The 26,428-nt window shown below is 37.9% G+C and overlaps 1 protein-coding gene, 1 long non-coding RNA gene and 1 pseudogene across 5 annotated transcripts in view; 1 reads left to right on the forward strand and 2 right to left on the reverse strand.

Annotated features, from left to right (window-relative positions):
• Positions 1-26,428, reverse strand: part of AHCYL2 (adenosylhomocysteinase like 2) — a 165,237-nt gene that overhangs the window by 124,363 nt on the left and 14,446 nt on the right. Inside the window, exon 1 of one of the 4 annotated variants that reach the window (XM_049093370.1) lies at positions 1,410-1,538. The exons of the other annotated variants lie outside the window; for them this stretch is intronic. The gene's annotated coding sequence lies outside the window, so the exon portion shown is untranslated. Of the gene's footprint in view, positions 1-1,409; positions 1,539-26,428 lie in introns of those variants that run through there. 4 annotated transcript variants of the gene reach the window in all.
• On the reverse strand, positions 5,040-6,912 carry LOC112675076 (60S ribosomal protein L29-like; annotated as a pseudogene).
• Positions 17,896-20,463, forward strand: LOC125752424 (uncharacterized). The gene is made up of 2 exons (XR_007401918.1): positions 17,896-18,063; positions 20,232-20,463. It is a non-coding gene; the product is annotated as an uncharacterized LOC125752424 (long non-coding RNA).

Below are 26,428 nucleotides of genomic sequence, written 5' to 3' on the forward strand. Positions count from 1 at the left end.
ACAGTCTGCTTAAATATACATTCATTGATTTTGTTGAGACTTGTTTTATGAATTCAGTATTTGTACAATTTTTTAAAAACTGCTTAAAAAGAAAGTATATTCTCATCTCTTATGTACAGGACTGTAGAGGCCCACCAAATCAAGCTTGTTGGTCATTTGTTCAAATCTCAAATTTTTTGTCTGTTTGACCTGCAATCACTGGGAAGAACAAGTTAAAATTTCCTGCTTTGTAGACCTACCAATTTTCCTATAGTTGTATATGTATTCTTTCCTCCTATAGTCTGTATATTTTGAGGACACAGTACTGGATGCATATGATTTGGAATCATATTATTATATGCTTCCATATAATATAATATAATCAATTATTATAGCTTCCTGGTTAATTATCCTTTTATAATTTTTTGTGATTTTAAAAATTCTTAATAGTGGGGCAGCCCCAGTGACCCAGTGGTTTAGCACCACCTTCAGCCCAGGGTATGATCCTGGAGACCCAGGATTAAGTCCCACATCGGGCTCCCTGCATGGAGCCTGCTTCTCCCTCTGCCTGTGTCTCTGCCTCTCTCTCTCTCTCTGTGTCTCTCATAAATAAATAAATAAAATCTTTAAAAAAATTCTAATAATGAATTTTGCCTTCAAGTCAATTTTGCCTACTAATGCCCTGCCCTACCACCTTTATTTTAGAATATGATTTTCCATACCTTACTTTCAATCTGATTCTCTTATAAACTGCATAGAGCTGGATTTTTAAATATTCAATCTGATGATGTTAGTTATCTATTACCACATAAAAAACTACCCCAAAACTTAGTGGTAAACAACAATCATTTTATTATTCTCATGATACTGTGGGCCACAAATTCTATCAGGGCGTAGGAGAGATAGCAGGTCTCTGATCCACAATGTCTGGGACCTCAGATGGGATGACTTGAATAGATGAAGATGGCTAGGATGTCAACAGGAGCTATTTGTCTGAGACCCCAGTTCTTCTCCAGGTGCTGTTTGCTAGGGCTGGACTGTCCAACATGCTTCCTTCACTCACTCACATGGCTGACAGTTAGTTGAGGCTATTTGTTGGTAGCTCACTGGGGCTATCAACCAGTGCCTACATGTGTCCTCTCCATCTGGCTTGGGCTTCTTACAGCATGGTAGCTGGGTTCTGAGTGTGAATACTCCAAAAGGCTTAGGCAGAAGCTGCAAGGCTTCTTATAACCTTGCCTCAGAAGTCTTAGAAAGTGGCATTCAATTGGTCAAGCAAGTCACTAAAGCCAGTCTAGATTCAAGGGGAGGAGAGCAATACACTCCACCTCTGAATGGCAAATAAGAAATTAACAATGGCCACTTTGGAGAAAAGCTACCACATACCACCCTCTGACCCCAAGTTCCTCCCACATGCAAAACACACTCACCCTCTTCTAAGCCTTCAAAAGTCTCATCTCATAATGGCATCAGCTTGATGTCCAGAATCTTGATTATCTAATTCAGGTCCAGGTGAGATTGAGGCTCCTCAGAAGTAGTTCCTCAGGTACAGCTACTGGAGAATAGTTCCTCTTGATCTGAATAAAGAAACAAATTATCTGCTCCCACACACCCAACACACAAATGTATAACACTGAGACTGACTCAGGATAACCACAATTACATTCTCATTCAAAATATGAGGAAGAAGGGAAAGGAACAAGAAACACATAGCAGTTACCGGTCCATAGCAATTATGAAATTTAATCAGACATATGTCACTGGTTCCTTGATTTCAGCCCAATCCTACTCTTTGAGAGTGATTCTCCAAAACTCTCGGCTCCACCTCTGAGTCATCCTTCCTCTCACATAAGAGATGGTTAATGTTTGCAATAGAGTAGCCTTCTCAGCCTGCTTCCTGCTTGTAGAGGATTAGAAGTCCAAAGGTTTCAGTTTTGACTGTCTCTGTTCCTTTTTAATCCAAGCTGAAGCTGCTTGTTAGAACAATTTGTTTAAAAACTTTGTAGAGGGCAGCCCGGGTGGCTCAAGCGGTTTAGCGCTGCCTTCGGCCCAGGGCCTGATCCTGGAGACCTGGGATCGAGTCCCACGATGGGCTCCTTGCATGGCGCCTGCTTCTCCCTCTGCCTGTCTCTGCTTCTCTCTCTCCTCTCTGTGTATTCTCAGAAATAAATAAATAAAATATTTAAAAAAAAAAAAACCTTTGTAGATTTCCTATGACTCTTATAGGGTTCACTCCAGGAGACATAGCCATACCAACCTTCTTTATCTTAAGTTTTGTGTTCTGAGACTACCATAAGAAAACACCCTTAGGAACCTGAAAAGCCCTATTTATTTAACAGAGAAGGTGTAAGAGGTATTCCTTTAAGATCTTTGGACTTTTTTTTGTCTAGCTAAAATATTCTATGAGGCACTGCCTTATATCTTTCTGAAATCTTAAAAGGACTTATATTTCAGATCTTAACTCTGAGGCCATGTTTTATTGGCAGAATCTTTAATTTTACCTTTGCTCTGAAGCCATTTCTTTGTCACTGGCCATCTAGAGCAACTGGAGATGAGAAAAAGTTTTACTTTATAACATAAAAGATCCTGAGTTTAAAACATTTCCCTTGCAAGTTCTGCTTAAAAACTGAACATAGTTCATTTTTTACCTATTCATCTATATATCATCACAGGGAGTTAGAAGAAGCTAAGTAACACTTTGCCAACATTCTGCCTAGAAATCTCTTTGGATAAATCCAATTCATTGGATATACTTTCTATCTTCCATGTTACCACACTTGACAGTGCTAACAAACCTTGTATCATTATATAACAAAGATTCTGTTATCCAGCCTCCAATAATACTTTTCTTACTATTTCAAAACTTGACTAACAGTCTCCTCAAGGTCCCTTCAGCTTCTACTCACAACTAAGTTCCAAAGCCAATCTAAATTTTAGGTTATAGATGCACCTCACTTCCAGGTACCAAATTCTTTTTCAACTATCCATTGCTACAAACAAAATACTCCAGAGCTTAATGTCATAAAACTACAATCATCCTATTATGCATATAATTCTGAGGGTCAAGAATTCAGATAGGGTATAGGGGATAGTTTGTGTCTGCTCCATGACATCTAGGCCTTCAGGTAGGATGCTCTAATGGCTGAAAATGGCTAGATTGGGTCCATATGCCTGGTGCCTGGGTTTTTCTCCATATGATGACTGCAGGCCTGGAATGTCCAAGATGACTTCTTTACTTATTCACATGGCTGGCAGTTGATGCTGGCTGTTGACTAGGAGCTCAGCTGCACTTCTCCATCTGGCTTGGGCTTCTCACAGCATGGCAGCTGGGTTCCCAGACTGCATTCCATGGGAGAGCATTCCAAAAAAAACAAGATAGATGGAAGCTGCAAAAACTCCTCATGACCTAGCCTTGAAAGTCGCCAAATGTCATTTCTGGTAACTTCTATTAGTCAAACAAGTCACATGCCAGCCCAGATTCAAGAGGAGTAAAAGAATAAACTTGACTTCTAGGGGGGAGGATAGCATACATGTAAAGGAAATGAACTAATATCAGCCATCTTGGAAACATGCTACATGTTTAAAAGGCAATCTACCTTTTATTTATTTATTTATTTATTTATTTATTTATTTATTTATTTATTCTTTAAAGATTTTATTTATTTATTCATGATAGTCACAGAGAGAGAGAGAGAGAGGCAGAGACATAGGCAGAGGGAGAAGCAGGCTCCATGCAGGGAGCTCGACGTGGGATTTGATCCCGGGTCTCCAGGATCGCACCCTGGGCCAAAGGCAGGTGCTAAACCGCTGCGCCACCCAGGGATCCTGGCAATCTGCCTTTTAAATGGAAAGTGTAATTCACTTTAGTATGATTATCAACACATTTGAATTAATTTCTACCATCTTTTACTATGCTTTCTACTTATCCTTTATTTTATATGATATTACATTTTCCTATCCTGCTTTCTATTAGATTGAACAAGTACACAAATCATAAACTCAATGAATTATCACAAAGTGAAACAACCATGTAACTACCACCAGGCCAATAAATCCAGCACCCTATAAACCTCTTTCATCCTCCCTCCCAATCACTGTCCTTTCCCTCACTATAATGATTTTTAACTGTGTACGTTAGGGTTTTTAGCTTTATATAAATGAAATCACACAATACATATTCTTTTGTGTTTGGCCTCCTTCATTCAGCATTATCTTTTTTTGATCATGATCTTGTGCATAGCAACAATTTATTCATTTCCATTGCTTCATAGTCCATTGTGAATATGCCATAATTTATCCATTCTATCATTAATGCTGTTCACTGAGTTTTAAGTTTTGATGACTGTATTTTTTAAAGTTCTATTAAAAAAGAAAATCTTCAGGGCACTTTTGGTTGTGGGAATCCTGTATGGCCTATATTAAAGATATTCCTATAGAGAAGTTTTGCATTTGCTTCAGCTTGATGCCATGCAACTGTTACGGACTCAGGACTACTTTATGTTAATTTCTCAGCTTTGGGTTTCCTAAACTGCAGAAAAAGAGGGACATTCTATTATTTTTTAAAAAGATTTTTTAATTTATGTATTCATGAGAGACAGAGGCGGGGGGCAGAGACACAGGCAGAGGAAGAAGCAGGCTCCATGCAGGGAGCCCAATGTGGGACTCAATCCGGGTCTCCAGGATCACGCCCTGGGCTGAAGGCGGCGCTAAACCGCTGAGCCATCCAGGCTGCCCAAAGAGGGCCATTCTAAACCAAAACTATAAGAGAATAAGCACATAAAACAAATTCTCAGAAGAAACTTTTTCACTTAGAACTCATATACTGTGCATAAACTCATGTAAGTGTGTGACATCACATCACTACACAGATGTTTTTCTAGATCATCTTTTCAATGGTTAGACAACCTTTTGAGGAGCCCAGCTTTATGGAGGGAAGGCATGAAAGTCTCCTGTTCTGTATGGCTATTAAAACAGAAGCCTCTTCATTACCAGGGCCAGCCATAGTTTTAACTTATGTACTTACCAGTTTTGCTTGTTTATTTATTTATTTAGTTAGTTAGTTAGTTAGTTAATTTGACAGATCCTGCCGCAGGTTTATTTGTACAAATAGCACAGGAGGACACCAGGCCCATGCAGACAGAAGCCCAAGGGTCATACCAGTCCTTCCGTCCTCACATGGCAGGCAGAAGCCTCTACACTGGAGCCTTTGTGGGGGCCTGGGCACCTTTGGGAGCCTGTGCTGCAGGAGTAGGAGCAGGAGCCAGAGCCGGGGTTGCAGCTGCAGCCTGGGCCTTGGTTTGAGCCTTGGCCTTGGCCTTTGGCCTGCAGAGCCTGAGACCTTTGGCAATGCGGACATGAGCATGTTTCCCGAGCTTGGGGTAAGTGATGTAGGCAAGTTGATTGAGCTTGCGGCTGCCCCCTGTTAGGATCTTGGGCTTAACCTCCTAGGGCTTGACAAGGGCCTTGATAGCCTCAGCACGTGCAGTCATGGCCTTGGCATTGTTGGCCTGCATCTTCTTCAGGCCCTTCTTGTTGTGCTTCTTGACAAAGCACATGTTCCTCAGGAACTTGGGGTCTACCCCCTTAAGAGATTTGTATCTTTGTGACTGGGGTTTCTTGATGCCATTTCTGTGCTATTTTCGTGACTGGTTGTGCGTGGTGTGGTTCTTGGACTTTACCATGTCTGCACCAAAGCCCATGGCTCCCCCAGCATCTCAGACCGGAAGAGCACCACTTTAGTTTTTAATTTCCCCTTCATTTTTTGCTCTTGAGGATTTTCCTTACTTTTTTTTTTTTACAAACTCAGTTTGAAATTTAGAATAATGTTTGTTATATTTCATCTGGCATTTGCAAGAATCTCAAGTGCGCTTCTTACCTTTTGTCAATGTAAAGGAAAAAAAAATCCAAAAACAGCCACAGGCAGCAAAACAAAAAGAGGAGGAAAGAAAGAAAGAAAAATCTTCTGCCTTTTATCACACATAGGCAAGAGCACTCCTAGATCCAAGGTTATTCCCTCTAAGAAGATTCTAACTAAGGAATGTGTATATACTCTACCATTCTTTCTGAATCTCTTTGTGCTCTGGGGAGGAAGAAAACAATGGAAAAGAACACCAATCAAGCAGTTATATCAAGGCAATTCTAAACACAACTGATGTTACATTAGGAAGACAGAATCCTTCAATCAGGGCGACCCAGATTATACAATGAGGAAAGATCTAAAGGAACTGAGAAATGAAGTATTAAGATAAACCTAACAGTTTGGGGTGCCTGGCTTGCCCAGTTGGTAGAGCATGCAACCCCTTATCTCTGGTTTGTGAGTTGGAGCCCCATGTTTGGGTGTAGAGATTACTTAAATATAAAAAAGATTTTTTAAAAAAGATAAACCTAACAATTTCCTAATGGGCTTCATTTTCTTTTCAGTAATTTTCTGTCCTCTCTCCTACCAAATACTATGTAACTACATAAATCTGTAGGAGTAAAACACTTTCCATCAGGAGTGCAAGTATAAACACTATTCGGCTAAAAAGTAGTTAGGGGAGAAAATGGAAATAAGAAACAGTAAATGAAATTCAGACACTGGGACAATATCAACAAAGCATTTTTTTTTTCAAAGATTTTATTTATTTATTCATGAGAGACAGAGAGAGAGAGGCAGAGACACAGGCAGAGGGAGAAGTAGGCTCCCCACAGGATACGGGATACGGAACTCGGGGATCACGCCCCAAGCCAAAGGCAGACGCTCAAACTCTGAGCCACCCAGGCATCCCAATAAAGCATATCTTTTAATGTCCATTTAAAAAAAACATGAAGGGATCCCTGGGTGGAGCAGCAGTTTGGCACCTGCCTTTGGCCCAGGGCGCGATCCTGGAGACCCGGGACCGAATCCCACGTCAGGCTCCCGGTGCATGGAGCCTGCTTCTCCCTCTGCCTATGTCTCTGCCTCTCTCTCTCTCTCTCTATCATAAATAAATTAAAAAAATTTTAAAAACATGAAATATTAAAATTATTTATTTGATATATATTATGTACAAAGTATTATATTAAATAGACACAAATATGAAGAATCAAGCAAATTTATCAGGCAAGAGAGAGCTATAAATACTATAAACTTTCAAGTGACCTTTAAAAAAGTCAAGAGGTATATAAGAATTTTAAGATCCCCCCCCCAAAACAAAACAAAACAAAAAAAAGATCCCATTTATAGGAAATGTCCAGAACAGGCATATCTATAGAGACAGAAAAGAGATTAGTGGTTGCCTAGAGGTGGTAAGGGTGGAATGAAGTGGGAGGAGTAGGGGAATGATTGCTACAGGTTTCTTTTTTTTTTTTTTTTTTTTATAGATTTTATTTATTTATTCATGAGAGACACAGAGAGAAAGAAAGGCAAAGACTAGGCAGAGGGAGAAGCAGGCCATGCAGGGAGCCTGATGTGGGACCCGATCCCGGCACTCCAGGATCATGCCCTAAGCTAAAGGCAGACGCTCAACCGCTGAGCCACCCAGGTGTCCCACTACAGGTTTCTTTTGGAAATGCTGAAAATGTCCTAATATAAGATTAGATTATGATAATGTTCACACAACTCTATAAACAAAAGAAACACTGAATTGTATAGCTTAAATGAGTGAACTGTACAGTATGAAATTACATCCCAATAAAGCTATTTTAAAAATGAAAGTCTAAAAAAAAAAATAAAAAAATAAAAAAAATAAAATAAAAAAATAAAATAAAAATGAAAGTCTACTTATTTTCAAAAAGCTGGAACGTGGGATCCCTGGGTGGCGCAGCAGTTTGGCGCCTGCCTTTGACCCAGGGCGCGATCCTGGAGACCCGGGATCAAATCCCACGTCGGGCTCCCGGTGCATGGAGCCTGCTTCTCCCTCTGCCTGTCTCTGCCTCTCTCTCTCTCTCTCTGTGTGACTATCATAAAAAAAAAAAAAAAAAAAAAAAAGCTGGAACGTTATATCAAAAGAGAAATTCAGCCAACCAAGCAATCTTCAAGATCTTGTTTGTTTCAGCAAAGGAAAGATCCTGCCCAAAAAAGTTGATGCTGTCTCCAAAAAAGCATAAACCCTGCTAAAACTCACTAATGCCTCCATAAAAGATAGCTTTTTAATACTTATATCTTTCTACCTCGTTATATCACAATACTCTGTCAAACTGAACTTCTTTAGGGTTCACAATAAAAATAAGCTTGGGGTTTATAAAAAAGTGAATGATAAAAACAAGATTCTAAAGATAGCACAAGGATTTTTTTTTAATTTTTATTTATTTATGATAGTCACACAGAGAGAGAGAGGCAAAGACATAGGCAGAGGGAGAAGCAGGCTCCATGCAGGGAGCCCGACATGGGACTCGATCCCAGGTCTCCAGGATTGCGTCCTGGGCCAAAGGCAGGCGCCAAACCGCTGGGCCACCCAGGGATCCCAGCACAAGGATTTAAAAGTTATCACACAAACACTAAAATTCAGCCTTGGAAATTGCTAGTATAAATTAGAACTAAGAGTAAAAGGGGAAGTAGATCAAAATACCAAGTTTGTCTTAAAACTCTTCAAAAGAAATTATTTCTTACTTTCATCTCTCTCTAGATATCTCTCCTCAATTTTTTTCTTAGAACAGATAATTTGACATTTTCAATGCTTTTATACTTTCATGTTACAGAGACTCTGAAATAAACATAGAACTACCATTCATTCAACCATAAAGGCTAGAAACTCATCCTCTCTCTTATTACACAGAGCATCCACACTCCAACACACAAATGTCACCAAATTCCATCAATTCTACCATCTTAATATCTCTCTTATTAGATTTCCTCTATTTCCTGTCATAGGAAAGGCCTTTATCCTTACTTAGATAACTACAACAGCCTGTTTCTCTGACTTCAATACTACCCTCACCCCCACCTCTAATATATTATCCACACTAATATCCAAATCTAATAAGGTTAATGTAAACTCAATAAACTGGAAAGAATGCGTGTACACACACACACATCCTTTCTTAAATTGGTATTTTCTGCTCATCTTATTTTACAATCCATTTTTAAATTTTCACTTAAAACAGAATGGTCATTTAAAAAAAACCCTAATGGGAAACCTGGGTGGCTCAGTTGTTGAGCCTCTGCCTTTGGCTCAGGGTGTGACCCCAGGGTCCTGGGATGGAGTCCACATCACGATCCCCACAGGGAGCCTGCTTCTCCCTCTGCCTATGTCTCTGCCTCTCTCTCTCTCTCATAAATAAATAAAATCTTTTTTAAAAATAAAAATAAATAAAAACTATTTATATGTAAAATTATAACTATACAGACACCTGTGTGGCACAGTTGGTTACAGTTGGTTAACTGTCTGACTCTTGGTTTCAGGTCAAGTCATGATCTCGGGGTCGTGAGATCAAGCTCTGTGTTAGGTGCCATGTTTGGCGTGGAGTCTGCTTAAGATTCTCTCTCCCCTCTCCCTCTGGTCCTCCCCACTGCATACTCTAAAATAAATAAATCTTTAAAAAATTAAAGCTATGTTATCTTTGTTAATATAAAATCATCTTTGTTTCATCTTTTATGGTATTTATTACGTTCTTATTTGAATAAGTTACTATATAATTTATTAATTCTATTTCTATCTAAAACCTTCTGAGTATATTCTGTTTTTTTTTTTTAAGATTTTTTATTTATTTATTCATGAGAGATACAGAGAGAGAGAGGCAAAGACATAGGCAGAGGGAGAAGCAGGCTCCATGCAGGAAGCCCAATGCAGGACTTGATCCTGGGATTCCGGGTACACGCCCTGAGCCAAAGGCAGACGCTCAACCATTGAACCACCCAGGCATCCCTATTTATTCTATTTTATTCAAGCTTTGGATGCCTCCTCCACCACTATTCCTACCCTCAGTATCTAGCTCAGTATCATTATTAAATAAGATATTCAATGATATGAGTGATTTATCCAGATAAGGTTACCTTGATAAAAATATGTCCATTATGCTCTACCTAAACCTCTCTGAGATGACACTTTAGTTCAGGGCTCTTCCCAAGTGTGATTCTTCAGCATATCCTTTGATTCTATGAATGACTCTTATTATCCTTATAATAAGGATATTATATTATTAAGGTCCTCCCCCTACCCACCCTTTCTTTTTTTAAGTTAACTTGTGACCAAAGAATACCTAACTAATAAAGGCTAGAACACTTTGTAATTGCTCAACAGACATTTGTTGTGCAAAATTGTGAAAGGAATGTACTGAGAAGGAAGAAATGGATATAGACAAGAAATAGGAATATACTGAAATAGGAAAATACTGACTATACCGACAGTAGATCACTATACCAAAACAATTATCTTCATTTTGGACAAACTTTCGCCTATTACTCTCATCCCAACAACTGTTCTGGCCAAAGGCTTTGAAGTCATCTTTAACTCTTCTCTTTCTTTCAAACACTAGTCAAAGCTATTAGCATATCTGGTTTGCTCTACTTTTGAAATACATGCAGAATCTAACCATTTCTCCCATCTTCACTGCTATTATCAGATCCAAACTATCATTGTCTCTCATCTGGTCATTGCAGTAACCTCCTAACTGGTCTTCGTACTACCACTCCTGATCCCCTTCAGTCTGTTCTCAACCTTGCAGCCATAATGATCTTGTTAAAACTTAGGTCAGGGACACATGGGTAGTGTGTATCTACCCACACTACCACAGACGTCAGTGATTGAGCATCTGCCTTCAGCTCAGGGCATGATTCTGGGGTCCTGGGATTGAGTCCCACATCGGTCTTCCCACAGGGAGCCTGCTTCTCCATGTCTCTGCCTCTCTGTGTGTATCTCATGAGTAAATAAATAAAGTCTTTGAAAAGCAACAACAACAAAACAAAAACCAAACAAACTTAGGTCAGATCATGCCACCTTGCTTGAAACTTCCCAATGGTTTTAACTATCTCATTTAGAACAAAAGCCAAAGCCTAAAATCCTTAATATAACTAGTTAAGACAGTGTATGAAATATCTCCGTTATCTTCTGGCCTCATCTATACAATCTCTCCATCTTTGACTCTACTCCAGCTACACCGGGCTCCTTGCTATTCCTTAAAATCACTGGTATACCTGCCCCTCAGAACCTCTGCACTTGCTGTACTCTCTGCCAGAATACTATTTCCTTCTCTCTTATAAAAAGCAATTCTGTTAAGGTCATGTCATTCAATATGTCATTTCTTCCTCTCCTAGCTACTGCCGTTTATTAAATTCATCTCTCTCAGATTCTAGCCATCCTAAATTCCACCATTAACCTGGGCTTGGCAGAGGAAAGGTAAGTGGAAATTGTTGGGTGGGGCTTCTGGGAGGGTCCCCTCCTTTTTTTTTTTTTTCCCTTCCTCTTTCTTGACAGTGACAATACAGAAACAATGCCTTGAGCTCCAGCAGTTATCTTGAACCATGAAAGGATGGAAGCAACATACTAAGAATGATGGAGCAAAATGACAGGAGTCTGGGTCCCTAATCTTTGCAGTTACCATACCAACCTTGTAATGCTTATTATCCCTATATTTCTTTGTAAATACAATATGTACATTTTGAGGGTTACAGGTGGGCAGAATTAATAAATCACGCATATAACTTACTCAGAATGTAATAAATACCATAAATACTATAAAAGATGTGAAACAATGATGACTTTACATGAACAAAGATAGCATATTTTATGAGAAAATAAACCCATGTGCATATAAACCATGGTTATTGATGGTTATTGTCAAATGCAGCTAAATCTAATTTCAAGTTTTTCCAGGGTTCCATTAATAAGAAAGCAGTAGAAACTGGATATTAAGTAGACAACTAGAAGTTCTGCAACACTGGGTGATTTTAACAATGTATGTGGGTGGCCCATGAAGATCTGACCTTCAAGTTCTTTCATTTTATCTCTAATGATATTCTCCTTCATTCTATCTCAGCTAACCATTACCAAGGTCATACCTCAGCTGTTATCATCACCAGAAATTATTCCATCTCCAAAAGAGCTTATTTGGGTAATTTGCTCTCTGGCCTCTCCTTTTAGCTTGCTTGTTCAATTACTCCTACTATCTCACATTGACTTTAGCTCACTGATCCTTTCACTATCAATTTGTTGGCCATCTTTTTTATTCCTTTTCCTCCTTATCCATGATTTCTTACCTTATATCCCATGAATCACTACTGTAATAACTCTTTACATCCTCTGAGCCCCATAACAGTATATCCAATTTGTCTACTAGTTATCCTCATTCAGATGTTCCACAGACATCTTAAACTCAACATGTCTAAAATTAATGTACCTTCTCCCACCACTATTTTTTACCTCCTATGTTGGTTAATGGCACCATCATCCACCCAGATGTCCTAACTGGCCATAACTCACTTCCCTCTTTTACTCTTCCCTATAATAACCAGAGCCTCATTCTACCTATGAGGTAACTCTAAAAAAAAAAAAAAAAAAAAAAAAATCCATCTTCATCTTTCCAGTCCCATCATTAGGGCTCTAGTTTGTGCTTCCAAATCTGAAACAGATTACTAACCAATCTTTCTGCATATAGTACTAACTGCTTCTACTCTAATGCATTTTCCCCATTCTCCATACTGCATCCAAGGTAATCTAAAATACAAATCAAATCATGGCACTCTCCTATTAGCTCATAAATACCAAGGAACATTTCAGGCACCTGAGCAGCCCCCCAAGGAGTGCAGAGACTAAAGCTGCCAGGACATTTCACTCCCTCAGGTTAAGTCATGGGGAACATGGCTATCAGCAGCTCCAAAGTAATCACAGAAAGTAAAAAAATTTCAATTTGATGCATGTAAATAGATACCATTATTATTCAATATATTCATTTCCCCTCCCTGGTAGAGGATTCTCCCACCTAGTTGTTGTCAGGCTTGGCCAAATGACTTGCTGTAGCCAAAGAAATACAAGGAAATTACACATTTTACTTTCTGAACAGAAGCTTTCAGAGTAATTCTCATTTCCCTCTACCACAAGGTTAATGTCTCAGACAAGAGCTGCAACTCTTGCCTGGGTCCTGGAAATGGGCAAATGGGCCATATGGTAAATTTGCAGCATTAGCAAAAAATTAATCCTTGTTATTATAGCCATTAAAATTGGAGGATTGTTTGCTACCACAACATAACCTAGCCTAAACTGACTTATATATCATAAAAAAGGATCTCAACTACCCTGGTCTTGATCACATCTCTTGCTAAAACCCTTAAGTGACACTCATGCGTTACTATCATAATATAAAGGCTCCTTCTGACACAGTCCTGCCCATCTCTCCAGTCTCATTTCCTGGGACTCCCCTTTATATTCCATATTGTAATACTGGATTATTTTAAGATTTCTCAATCATATTGGTCCTTCTGTCCATTTATTTACAGATGCCCATCCCAAACCACCCAAAATGTCTATACTTTCACTTAAACAGGGCTTCCGCTGTGGAGGTTCATATAAATCTGCCCCCCTTAAACACAACTCCACCACAGGATTTTAAACATTGTCTATTAGCCATTATCTTGCCATATATATAGCATGGAGAGTGCCATGATTGGATTTATATATATTATATATATATTATATATAACTTCAACTATATTGTGGCTTCCTTAAGAGAAAAGACCACGTCCTTCTCATCTTTGGAATCCAAGAATCTAATGCAGTGCTTGGCACATAATAGAGGATCGATATAAGCTTATACAGTACTAATACAGTCTTTTTCCAGCAAAGTTGGATACAAAGATGAGATAGGCCCTTCTATCATGTTAATAGATAATACAGAAAATCTAACCTATCCCACTCTTATTTTGCTTCTATTTTTCTTTGTCAAGAATAATCTTCCAGATTGGAAAGAGCAGAACACATATGACTAAGAGAAAACTGAAGCCTGAGACAAAAGAAAAGATAATAAAAGAGCATTAAGTAGCTTTTTAGTACATTCTAGAATCAAATAAATTACAGCCTAAAATATTGAGATCTCCATGGTATCTCATGGAAAACAGAAGTTAGAAGACTAGAAACGAGAAAATTTTATTTCAATTTTCTCAAAGGAAAAAAAGAGAGATATGGGGTAGCCCAGGTGGCTCAGCAGTTTAGCACCGCCTTCAGCCCAGGGCCTGATCCTGGAGACCCGGGATCGAGTGCCATGTCAGGCTCCCTGTGAGGAGCCTGCTTCTCCCTCTGCCTGTGTCTCTGCCTCTCTCTCTCTCTGTGTCTCTCATGAATAAATAAATAAAATCTTGAAAGAAAGAAAGAAAGAAAGAAAGAAAGAAAGAAAGAAAGAAAGAAAGAAAGAAAGAGAGAAAGAAAGAAAAAGAAAGATTAAATTCTAGGGAATAAAAAATAAAAAAATAAAATAATAAAATAAAATAAATTCTAGGAACTATAGAGTAAGAGTTTAACAAGGATTCCCTGCAAAATTCTATGTCAGCCTATGGCAAAGTAAGGAAAGGGTATAGAGAGCATCAAAAGCTAGAATGGATTCAATAAGAAAAAAAATCATGCTGACCTAATTTTACTTTTGGTAAAATTTGAGATCAGACAAGTAACAGAGTAGGCCAAATACATCATACCGAAATCAAAATAAGATTTCTTATATTAGTCAGGTAAAGATTTAGAATTGGTGGGCAGCCCCGGTGGTGCAGCGGTTTGGCGCTGCCTGCAGCCCAGGGTGTGATCCTGGAGACCCGGGATCGAGTCCCACTTCGGGCTCCATGCATGGAGTCTGCTTCTCCCTCTGCCTGTGTCTCTGCCTCTCTCTCTGTGTGTGTCTCTCATGAATAAATAAATAAAATCTTAAAAAAAAAAAAAAGAAGAAGATTTAAAATTGGTTAAACAACCATCCTTGGATTTAATCAATAGCTTAATCTCAATCCAGATGGAAGGCTCTAATGTTATCATAGAACTCTGTATTTGGCCTTACTTTGGTAGATGTTTATCAACACCCAAAATTTAAAAGGCAGCTTGCACATTTTCCTGGTGGTTTTTTTTTTTTTTTTTTAAGATTTTATTTATTTAGGGATGCCGGGGTGGCTTAGGGGTTTGGCACCTGCCTTCGGCCCAGGGCGTGATCCTGGAGTCCCGGGATGGAGTCCCACATTGGGCTCCCTGCATGGAGCCTGCTTCTCCCTCTGCCTGTGTCTCTGCCTCTCTCTCTCTCTCTTTGTGTCTTTCATGAATAAATAAATAAAATATTAAAAAAAAAAGATTTTATTTATTTATTCATGACAGACACACAGAGAGAGAGGCAGAGACACAGGCAGAGGGAGAAGCAGGCTCCTCACAGGGAGCCTGACATGGCACTCGATCCTGGGTCTCCAGGATCAGGCCCTGGGCTGAAGGCAGCGCTAAACCTCTGAGCCACCGGGCTGCCCTTTCTAGTGTTTAAACCTGGGAAGATTAGATAAGGCCATGAAAGATATAATTAAAAAATAAAAAATATCTGAACAGGCAGAAACAATTGACTGAAAATTAAAAATGAAATTTATCAAGGATGAATATAAATGCAGTTATCTAAAAAGAATATTCTACTGGTAAGAAATCAATTTTAACAGTTGATGATTAGTTAAGAATTTAGTTGTGTTAAATAACAAAAATTCAACTGAATAAATTTAAAGATCAAATTGGGCTTTATTTAATGATTTATGAATTGAGTATCATCCCATCTAGCAAACAGAAAGAAGCTCCAAAGAGCTACAGAAAAGGAAAGGTTTGGGGGGACCTCAGTGGCTCAGTCAGTCAGTAAAGAATTAGGCTCTTAGTTTTGGCTTGGGTCGTGGGATTGAGCCCAGAGTCGGGTTCCATACTCAGCATGCAGTCTGCTCATCCCTCTCTCTCTGTTCCCCCCACACCCTGCTCGTGCTTACACACATTTTTTCTTTCTCAAATAGATAAATAAAATATTTTAAAAAGAAAAGAAAAAGGGTTTTAAAGGCAGAAAGGGAATGAGAAAAGGAAGTCATTAATAAAAAAAAATTTATTATTTCTGACAAGGTCACTTTCCTTTGGGAGAAGATCAGGGTCTATTAGGCAGGATAACTACACTGGTGCTGACTAGGAAATTCCAGACTGACCATTAAGACTACATTCCTGAGGAAGGTCAAAACTGCAATTAGGTTAAGTATTAAATCTCAGTTTGGTGACATGGGCTTAGTACAAGTGACTCCATTTTTTAGCTGTTGTTTCTTTTTAACAATTGAGTGTAAGTTCAAGATAAGCCCTCATTATGAGGTATCAGCTTAAGAAGCCAAAACAAACTCAGTTAACAAAATAACACTACAGTGACCTGAAAAAAGAAGAAAACTGCTACAGGCCACGCAACAACCTAAAGCCATAATTTGGTATATGACCTCTTACAGGCTACACTGATCACATATAATAAATCCAGAAAAGGATAGCCAGGAAGGTGGTAACAGTACTGGCAAACTAAATCATATGAAGAGCAACTAAGACAATCAGGAACAATTTCCACAAAGATCTGAGGCTGGAAAAGGAACATTAGAACTGCTTCCAAGTATTGAAATGACTGTTAGATCAAAGGGCAGGAATTATGCTTTTACATATTTTTTTAGAGATTTTATTTATTTATTAGAGACACAGAATGAGAGACAGAGAGAGAGAGAGAGAGGGAGAGGCAGAGATAGGCAGAGGGGGCTGCCCTGCTTTTACATATTTTAAACATTCTCCATGCACACAGTTCCAAGTTTTTCATATAATAAATGCTCAAATATTTGAAGTTCAAGATCAACTTACTTGTTGATGGCTAAGCCAACAAAGATGGTAGTTATGAGTATCTGAGGTGATCTGAATGACAATTCAACAAAAGGGTACAGTTGGAGGAAGATGGCTGAAAAATCAAAGTAACAGTATTTAAAAGCCTTAACTGAAGTGAGCTACAGAGGATATGTAAGGCATATTACCCTAAAATTTAGAATTTGATGACATTCTCGATCACACCACTTGTTATATTTCAGTCCCTTTTCCAAATGAAAGGGATATTTCAGTCCCTTTTCCAAATATTTCCCACAATGAAAAGTCATTGTTTTTTTTTTTTTGGGGGGGGGTCATTGTTTTCACTCTTTACAAAGTGAAACCTGAGGCTGACAGAAGCTATTTGCTTTGCACCAACAGTATAACAATGATTAACCTTGAATAAGAACCCCAAGCTTTTCACTCACAAACTTCTTGTTAAAACCACTGGACTCATTAGGGAGGCAGTAAACAAGTACAGTACTTAATTTAGTAACTCAACCCCAGTTTGGTAATAATTTTGGTTTCACTTTTGTTACTTTGTCATCCAATCTTGAAATCCACAAAGAGTAATAAGCCTGCATTAAAACTTCAAAACATGTAAGAAATTTTATTTCTTAAAGCCTAAAGGCAAAAACAAAACAAAACAAAAAATAAGATGTGAAACAAAAGATCTGTCTCTCTCAAAGAGGGAGACTGCTTAAGTTGTAGCCTTGGCACTATGAGATCTATCATAAGCCAAAACTTGGCCAACAGGGTTTATACACCACATCGTTTCTCCGGAAACCTAAGTGGCTTCCCCTTTGTGCATCAGAGATTTGGTGCAGAGCTGTAGCAAGTTAATGCCAGAAGGCAATGAGAAAAAGGCAATGTTGGTAAAGGAAAAAGAGGTTTTCGTGTATATGAAGAAGTACATTGTTTTACAATTCATTTTTTTATATATGTACTAAAACATGTTATTAGCTTCTCAGAAAACTGAAAAAAGTCCAGAGCGGCACAGGACTTGATGGTGTATTAGGAACAGCTACACCAGGATTTCAAAATAGCAAAATGCTAGTCAGTTCTAGTTGAAAAGCTATAAAGGAATGTCCTAACAAGTGCCCACGCTCACAACTTCCTTCCCAAGGAGGCTCATTTACATTATAATGGTTGCCAAGGTTACTTTAATTCCATCACCCCTCCTTTCTCCAGTTGCTAATCTGGAGCACCGGACTGGGTGGTACACATTAACAACCAAAACCTCAATTAAGACTAACTCAAAATTCAGGCTACTCAAAAGTTCATGACCTTCAAAAGGAAGAGTAGTTTTAGCAACAAAAATTGCAGAAAGGTAGGGGCCATTTGTTTCCTGTTTCCTATAATATATACCTACTGCTACCTCTGTGAACTCTCTAGGAGTCACTACTTTTACCTGCTCCACAAACAGAGATTCTTAGGAAAAGGATGATAAATAACAATTTTTTTAAAAATTTTATTTATTTATTCATGAGAGACACAGAGAGAGAGGCAGAGACACAGGCAGAGGGAGAAGCAGGCTCCATGCAGGGAGCCCGACGTGGGACTCGATCCCGGGGTCTCCAGGATCACGCCCTGGGCCGAAGGCAGGCGCTAAACTGCTGTGCCATCCCGGCTGCCCAAATAACATAAATTTTATATAGGGTAACGGATCAAAATAGTGAGTGCTTTATTACAAGTATTTATTTCCTTCCTTTAATCAAAAAAGGCCATTATCAAAGAGATACTGAATAGTTTCTCATATACTCATCACTAAGTATCAGTATCGTCTTCTAAGAATGACAACATACAGTACTGGCTATACAAGAAGTATCTAAATGAGATAAAAACAATTAGGCTAGTATATTCTGTATGAAAGCAACAACCAAACAGAACATACAGTAACAGGAAAAGTAAAGAAGAAATGAAGGCCAAAAAGAGGAAGATTTCAGAAACCTAAACCTCAAGCATTAAGCACAGTTAGATTAACAATAAAATATGTTCAAATGGTAATCTGTCATCAGAAGCAATACTCCCAAACGTAGTTAACAATGGGAGACACAGGGTAGTGGTCTGTAGACATCCTCCTAGTCAACCAACAGATGCTTCAAAAGGTCACTTCACTGGAGAGGAGTTTTACATTTACATATTTTTATTCTATTTATTCTCTTTTATCCCACTCCCATTAGTACTCAGTTTAGGCAATCACTGTAATATATTTAATGCGTTTATACGTTTTCTTACAAACATGTTTTACATGTTTCTTACAATGTGTTTTACTTACATATATTTTAAAATTTATCTTTTTTTAAAATTTATATAAATAAATGCTATTGTGTTATATATATCCAGTTTGTTTCTTTCTAGTTTTCTTTCTGGTTTTTCAGAACCATGTTTTTAAGATACATCATGTTGCCATGTGCACATCTAGTCCACTGCCATGTGCACATCTAGTCCACTGCTTCAAACTGATAGTTCTTAGTGGTATAAATCTACCATAATTTACCCATCACTAGGGAAAGAGTAGGACAAATTCGTTTTCCATAAACAAATAAAACCATAATAAACAACCAGGTGCATTGTATTATGTGTGTATTTCTTTCAGATATATATTTAGAGAAAGAGCTTCTGGATTATGAGGTATTCATAATATATAATCTGATTGAGTACTTCCTTCCAAAATAGTTTGACTAATCTATACTTCCACAAACAGGGAACTAGCATAACTAGCAGCTACTATGGACAAGGCACTGGACTAGACACTCTAGATCTTTTTACTCCTGTATCGCCTCATCCTCCTCAGCTAGCCTTTGCCCCTTTGCTTTTCTTTCTTTTTTTTTCCCCCTTTTGCTTTTCAGATCAACTGTCACCACATCAGAAATATGAAGGCAAGAACTTCCTCCCTCATCCTTTCCCTGACCATCAAATTCCCTATTCTACTCCAATGCCATTGAGCTGCCAATGTCTCTAACCGTGAATCTTGTGAAAACAGAATCAAATTACAAATGTTATTTTTTTTAAAGAATTTATTTATTCATGAAAGATACAGAAAGAGGCAGAAACATAGGCAGAGGGAGAAGCAGACTCCCTGCGGGGAACCTGATGCAGGACTCGATCCCATGACCCCAGGACCACAACCTGAGCCAAAGACACGCTCAACCACTGAGCCAGGTGCCCTGCAAATGTTATTTTTAAAAGGTATGATTCTCAAAAAAGTCATTGAGGTTTATCTGTTACAGAGAACACTAAGAAATTCCTTTCATACACATTTCAGAGCCATTCCTATTTTTTTTTGCTTTTGAGAGTTCTTGAAGGAATAGCTCCATCTCTTTGGAACCCTTCATACATAAAATAAAAGGAGCTGGACAGTGTTTTCAATCTGTACACTGGAACCCAAAGGTTCCAACTGTGAGGCGGTTCAAGAGGATTATCTCAGGACAAAAGGGGGCTACCTATGCCTCTTCTTCTTCTTCTTTTTTTTTTTTTTTTTTTTTTTTTTTTAAGATTTATGTATTTTAGAGTGAGAACATGAACCGGAGGAGGAGAGGAAGAGAGATAATCCCAAGCAGACTCCTTGCTGAGCATGGAGACCAATGTGGGCCTCAATCTCATGACCCTGAGATGACGACCTGAGCTGAAACCACGAGTCAAATGCTTAACTGACTGAGCCACCCAGGGGACCCTACTTATGCCTCTTCTATTAGAACAGCACAATAAAATTTTTCAAATCTATAAATTTTAAGAATCCATTCTATTTAAGAAAAGTTTATTCACTATTAATTGAAAGTGTTAACTGGTCTAATTTCTATTGCATCTGGCAATATTTATTTAAAAAAATATACCTATCTTTTGAACAAGAAATTCCACTTGTAAGAATTTATTCTACAGATATTCATCAACACATATACACAAAGATATTCATTTTGGTATTCTCTGTAAGGGCAAAATATTGAAAACAACCATAAATAGCAAACTGGTTACAGAAATTATGGTACATCCATACAATGGAATATAGACTTTAAGAACAAAGCAGCTTCGAGATATATTAAGCAAGCAAAAAACAAGATGTAGACCATTGTTATGTAGTATACTACATTTTCTGTTATTTTTAAGGGATATATACACTGTACATAGCTGAAGGGTAACAAGAAGCCAGCTTTCATTTGGCAAGGTGGACATGTCTACATAGGATGATGGTATTAAATTTAGTATTAGCACTGCCTCCTCCTATAGAATGAACATCCTTCTAACTAGATCTCACCCTTCATTTTTTTTAAATGTATCAACTTCCCTTGAGTTCATCAAGCCAGGTCTATCAAATGAACTGTCTTGGGGTACCTAGGTGGCTCAGGTCATGATCTCAGGATCCTGGGACTGAGTTGTGCATCCAGTTCTCTGCTCAGCAGGGAGCCTGTTTCTCCCTCTCCCTCTGCCTGCTGCTCCTCCCCCTGCTTGTGCTCTCTCTCACTGTCAAAGAAATAAATAAAATCTTAAAAAAAAAAAAAAAAAAGTTAATTACTTTTTAAAAATGTGACTCCAAGAAAGGTCCATTCCGTGCACCCCCCACCCATGCCCCGGCTCCTCGCCACTGGCTCAGTCAGTAGAGCATGTGACTCTTGATCTCAGGGTCATGAGTTTGAGCCCCAAGTTGCGTGTGGAGCTTACTTAAAAATTAATTAATTAATTGAAATGTGACTAGAAAATTTAATTCTACACTTTCTGATTAATTCTGAAACCCTGCTATATTTTTAGTTAATTCACTTGCTCATACTCCACAAAAAAAAAAACTACTTCAAAAAAAAAAAAAAAAAAAAAAAAAAAAAAAAAAAAAAAAAAAAAACTACTTCAAATTTTCACCATTTTATTCAACCTTCTGAACCTTTATTCTCTTCCCCCCTTAGCTGATGACCTAGCTCAGAGAAAATAGAAGAGTAGCTGTAATATTGCCTTCAAGTCTCTTTACAAAATTAGATCTTTGAAATAAAGCCTGTAGATAACACTGTTTTTGGCTTAGTGAACACTGATAGTTTTATAGTAATATGGTACAACAAAGAGACCTAGATAGAAAATTTTAAAAGACATGGGCTCAAGTTTCAACAAAATTGCTATTTCCTTGAAAAATATTAACAATGTACCAATCATGTACAATAAAATGAAATATAAAGTATCTGGTTTTTTAAATCATAGGTAAAAATAACAGTCAAGCCTCCCTGAAACTAACACTAGTTAGTATATTTAGTTAAGAGAGTTATATTAATAAAGAATTAGGGATCCCTGGGTGGCGCAGCGGTTTGGCGCCTGCCTTTGGCCCAGGGCGCGATCCTGGAGACCCGGGATCGATTCCCACGTCAGGCTCCCGGTGCATGGAGCCTGCTTCTCCCTCTGCCTGTGTCTCTGCCTCTCTCTCTCTCTCTGTGACTATCATAAATAAATAAAAAATTAAAAAAAATATATTAAAAAAAATAATAATAAATAAATAAAGAATTAGTATAATGTTAGTATATTTCAAATTCTATTTCAGTTATCAAATAAAATGGTAGATTTAACTGGATTAAGGTATAAAGAACTATACAAAGGTAAAATTATGTTATAGGATAGCAATGTAGTTTTGCCAATATTTTTTCTTCTTCCTATTAATGGTGCTTTGTGCCCAAGCTTATCTTGACAGCCCCCAATGCTTTACAATGCTTCTAAATATAGCTACCATTATAATTAGGACCTTCCTAACAATCTCCAAAACTATATCTTGACTCCTTCCTTCAATTTCCACTTGGACATCAGTTCTATCTGTAAAACATCTTCATTTAGATGTTATACTAACATTTCTAACACAGGGTAAAAAAAAAAAATTAAACTTGAGTTCTTATTCTATAACACTTTAACCAAGTGTTTATATTATGATTCAGGCAAATAAGCATTTGGTTGAAGTATTTATAGAACAAGAACAAGTTCAGTTTTTACCCTGTGTTTGATTTGACTAAATCATATTACCTTAGCAAAAAAGATACAACTATAAACTAGGTTTTCTAATGCTTTTATGTTTCATTAAACATAAAAATATAAATAAGTATATTTTAAAATACCTACATTCTTATCTCTGTTTAAAAGTATATTTCTGGGGCGCCTGGGTGGCTCAGTCAGTTAAGCGTCCAACTCCTGGTTTTTTTGTTTTTTTTTTTAAAGATTTTATTTATTTATTCATGAGGGGCACAGAGAGAAGGAGAGGCAGAGAGACACAGGCAGAGGGAGAAGCAGGCTCCATGCAGGGAGCCCGATGTGGGACTCGATCCCGGGTCTCCAGGATCAGGCCCCGGGCTGAAGGCGGCGCTAAACCGCTGAGCCACCCGGGCTGCCCCAACTCCTGGTTTTGACTCAGGTCATGATCTCAGGGTCAGGCTCTGTGCTCAGTGCATAGTCTGATTGAGAGTCTCTCCCGTCCCTCAGCCTCCATCTCTCCCCTGACTTGCCAGCACATGCACTATCTCTCCCTAAAATAAATAAAAATTTAAAAAAAAATTTTAAATATAGGTATATGCATATATATTTCTGTAGTACAATCTTATAATTTGGAAATTATTTATATTTACAGATTTTTTTTAAAGATCTTATTTATTTATTCATGATAGACACAGAGAGAGAGAGAGAGGCAGAGACACAGGCAGAGGGAGGAGCAGGCTCCATGCGGGGAGCCCGACGTGGGACTCGATCCTGGGACTCCAGGATCACGCCCTGGGTGGAAGACAGGCGCTTAAACCACTGCCACCCACGCTGCCCTATATTTACAGATATTGAGACTAAGATGCTGTCTTGGCAAAATGCAGCATTTGGACTTTACATTTACAGCTGTCTGCTCTGGAGCTATGGACTAACACTAAGTAGAGTGCTTACTAGTATTTAACAAACATTAATTGAATTTCATTTTACTTAGCCTTTCCATTAGTAAACTATAACTGCTTACCACAGTGCTATTATAAGCACTAATTTATATTTATAAGTACTCTGAAGAGAGCATTCTTTGATACTGTGCTACATCTTGGCAAGGTCCCAACCTTTCTAGGGTGCCCTTCCTTTTTTTCCCCAAGATTGGGACAGAGGCTTCAAGAGTCTGTGAACCCAAAATCCCCATCATCCTTGCTCCCTTTAAGCCAATAGCCCTCTTGCTAAGTATCTGTCTTCAAGTACAGATCCATATCCACCATGATCTCTGCTACATATTTAAGGAACAACTCTGAAGAAAAAAAAAAAAGAGAGAGAGAGTAAATAAAATTATAAAATCTACAAAGTAGGTTTTCAACCAAAGGAGTCCTAACTGGTTTAACCTGATGCTCTTGAATAAAACTAATACTGCTTTAGAATTGCCAAATATCATCACGTCAGTATATACTACACAATGTTCTTGTTGCTATTGTCTGGTCAGAGTCTAAAAACCCTTGGGCTCTTTCCAAAGGCTTACTTACCAGTGACATCTGACAGAGAATCTAACCAAGAATATTGTATACAAAAGCTGAAAATACTAAAGTTTTCATGTGTGTGACTGCATCAGGAGTCACATTCATCTAAGGAACAGAGGTACTTTAGCTGGTAAGGGAAGAGATGCATGTTACAAATCAATGGTTTATGATGGGGCTCAGTTCTATTACCACAAACATTTACCATCTATTATGTGCTAGCATTAAATTGTAAAAATCTACCAAAAGCAAGCCAAATACCATTAAGCCAAATACCTTAATGAACAAAAAGTGGGTCCACTAAACCAATGGAAGAAATTTAAAGACATTACCCCAAGGGAAGGAGTTTAAAAAAAAAAAAAACAATGATTTCTGTAATACCCAAAAGATCCTTTTTAAAGACCATAAAATTAGGGATGACTGGGTGGCTCAGCAGTTGAGCATCTGCCTTTGGCCCAGATGCTAGAAATTAAAAAAAAAAAAAAAAAAAGTGTGATATTGGTAAAGAAATCAACAGAGAGAAATGAAACATAATACACAACCCCAAAACAGAATGGATGATACAAAGGATGTGACAGAAAAGTGGCATTACATATGAGGATAGGGAAAAGCTTCTAAAACAAGAATCAAAAAGGACATGGAGGAAAAACATATTTTAATTTCTGTATAAAAGTGATAATAAGTAAAAAAGACAAGCCATAGACCAAGAGGATATTTGCAACACAAATATATTGATAAAGCATTAGAACAATTATAAAGAACTCTTACAAATCAATAAGGAAACCAATGAGATCCCAATAGAAAAATGGGAAAGGATATGCATATATACATTTTATAAATAAGGAAATCCAGATGAACCACAAACATATTAAGACATGCTCAATCTCACTAATATCCAAGGAAATGCAAATTAAAAGAGATACCATTTCACAACCACTAAACTAAGAAAAATTAAATATCTGACAATACCACATATTAAGGATTCAAAAAACAAAGGGTTAATAAAATTTATAGAGGGCGCCTGGATGGCTCAGTCAGTTAAGTGTCTATCTTCAGTTCAGATCATGATCCCAGGATCCTGGGATGGAGTCCTGCATCGGGCTCCCTTCTCAGTCTGCTTCTCCCCCTCTCACCGCCCCTCTCTCCCCCACTTGTGCTCTCTCTCTGAAATAAATAAAATCTTAAAAAAAAAAAAAAAAAACACACTCTAAAAAGCAATTTGAGAGTATCTGATAAAGTTGGTATACCTTAAGCAATTTTGCTTATGGGGTATACCCTAGAGAATCTATCATATACATGATAAGGAAACATGATTTTTTTTTTTATTTATTTTATTTTATTTTATTTTTATTCATGGGAGACACAGACTGAGAGAGAGAGAGGCAGAAACACAGGCAGAGGGAGAAGCAGACTCCTTGCAGGGAGCCCCATGCAGGACTCAATCCCAGATCCCAGGATCACGACCTGAGCCGAAGGCAGGTGCCCAACAGCTGAGCTACCCAGGCATCCTAGGAAACATCATTTAAAGATGTTCACTCCAGCTCAAAAAAAATAAATAAATAAAAAAATAAGAGGAAACATTAATAGGGTATGAGTAAACTGTGGTAGAGTCACACAATGAAGCACTACACAACAGTTAACATGACTCAACTAGAAAATCTACATGTAGTAGACTGGTTAAAACACAAAGCTGAGTGAAAAAAGTAGGTTGCAGAATAGTATCTGCTCTATTGTACCATTTATGTTAAGTTTATAAACACACAAAACAATGATATACGTTGCTTATCAATTTACAATTGATATTGATAATATATAACAAAGGTGCTAAAAGATGAAGGGGAATAATAAACTGAAAAGTGTGGACAGCAGTTACCTCTGTGATGGAGGGAGAGAAAAGAAGAAAGGAAATAAACAGACAAAGGGTACAAAGGGCTCTTCAATTTTATCTACAATGTTTTATATCTTTAAAAGTAGCTACAGAAATGTTTGCAAAATGCCAACATTTGTTAAATTGGGCAGCATGTACAATTTTCTCAGAACTCTTCCATATGTTTGAAAAAAATTTTAACAGGCTTTTGGTCAAATGGAAACATATACATGTACCAGACAGCAAGAGAAAAATATTTATCTCTTTGGAACCTATATTTGTAAAAATCTTCTAGCAATGTCTCTCTGTGCCTAATTCCCTTAGTGTGATACAACTTTCAAGTATTTAGGCACAAACATGCTATATGTGTCAGTCTCCTTTTCCTT

Source organism: Canis lupus, chromosome 14 (genome assembly GCF_003254725.2).
Source record: "Canis lupus dingo isolate Sandy chromosome 14, ASM325472v2, whole genome shotgun sequence".
Lineage (NCBI taxonomy): Eukaryota > Metazoa > Chordata > Mammalia > Carnivora > Canidae > Canis > Canis lupus.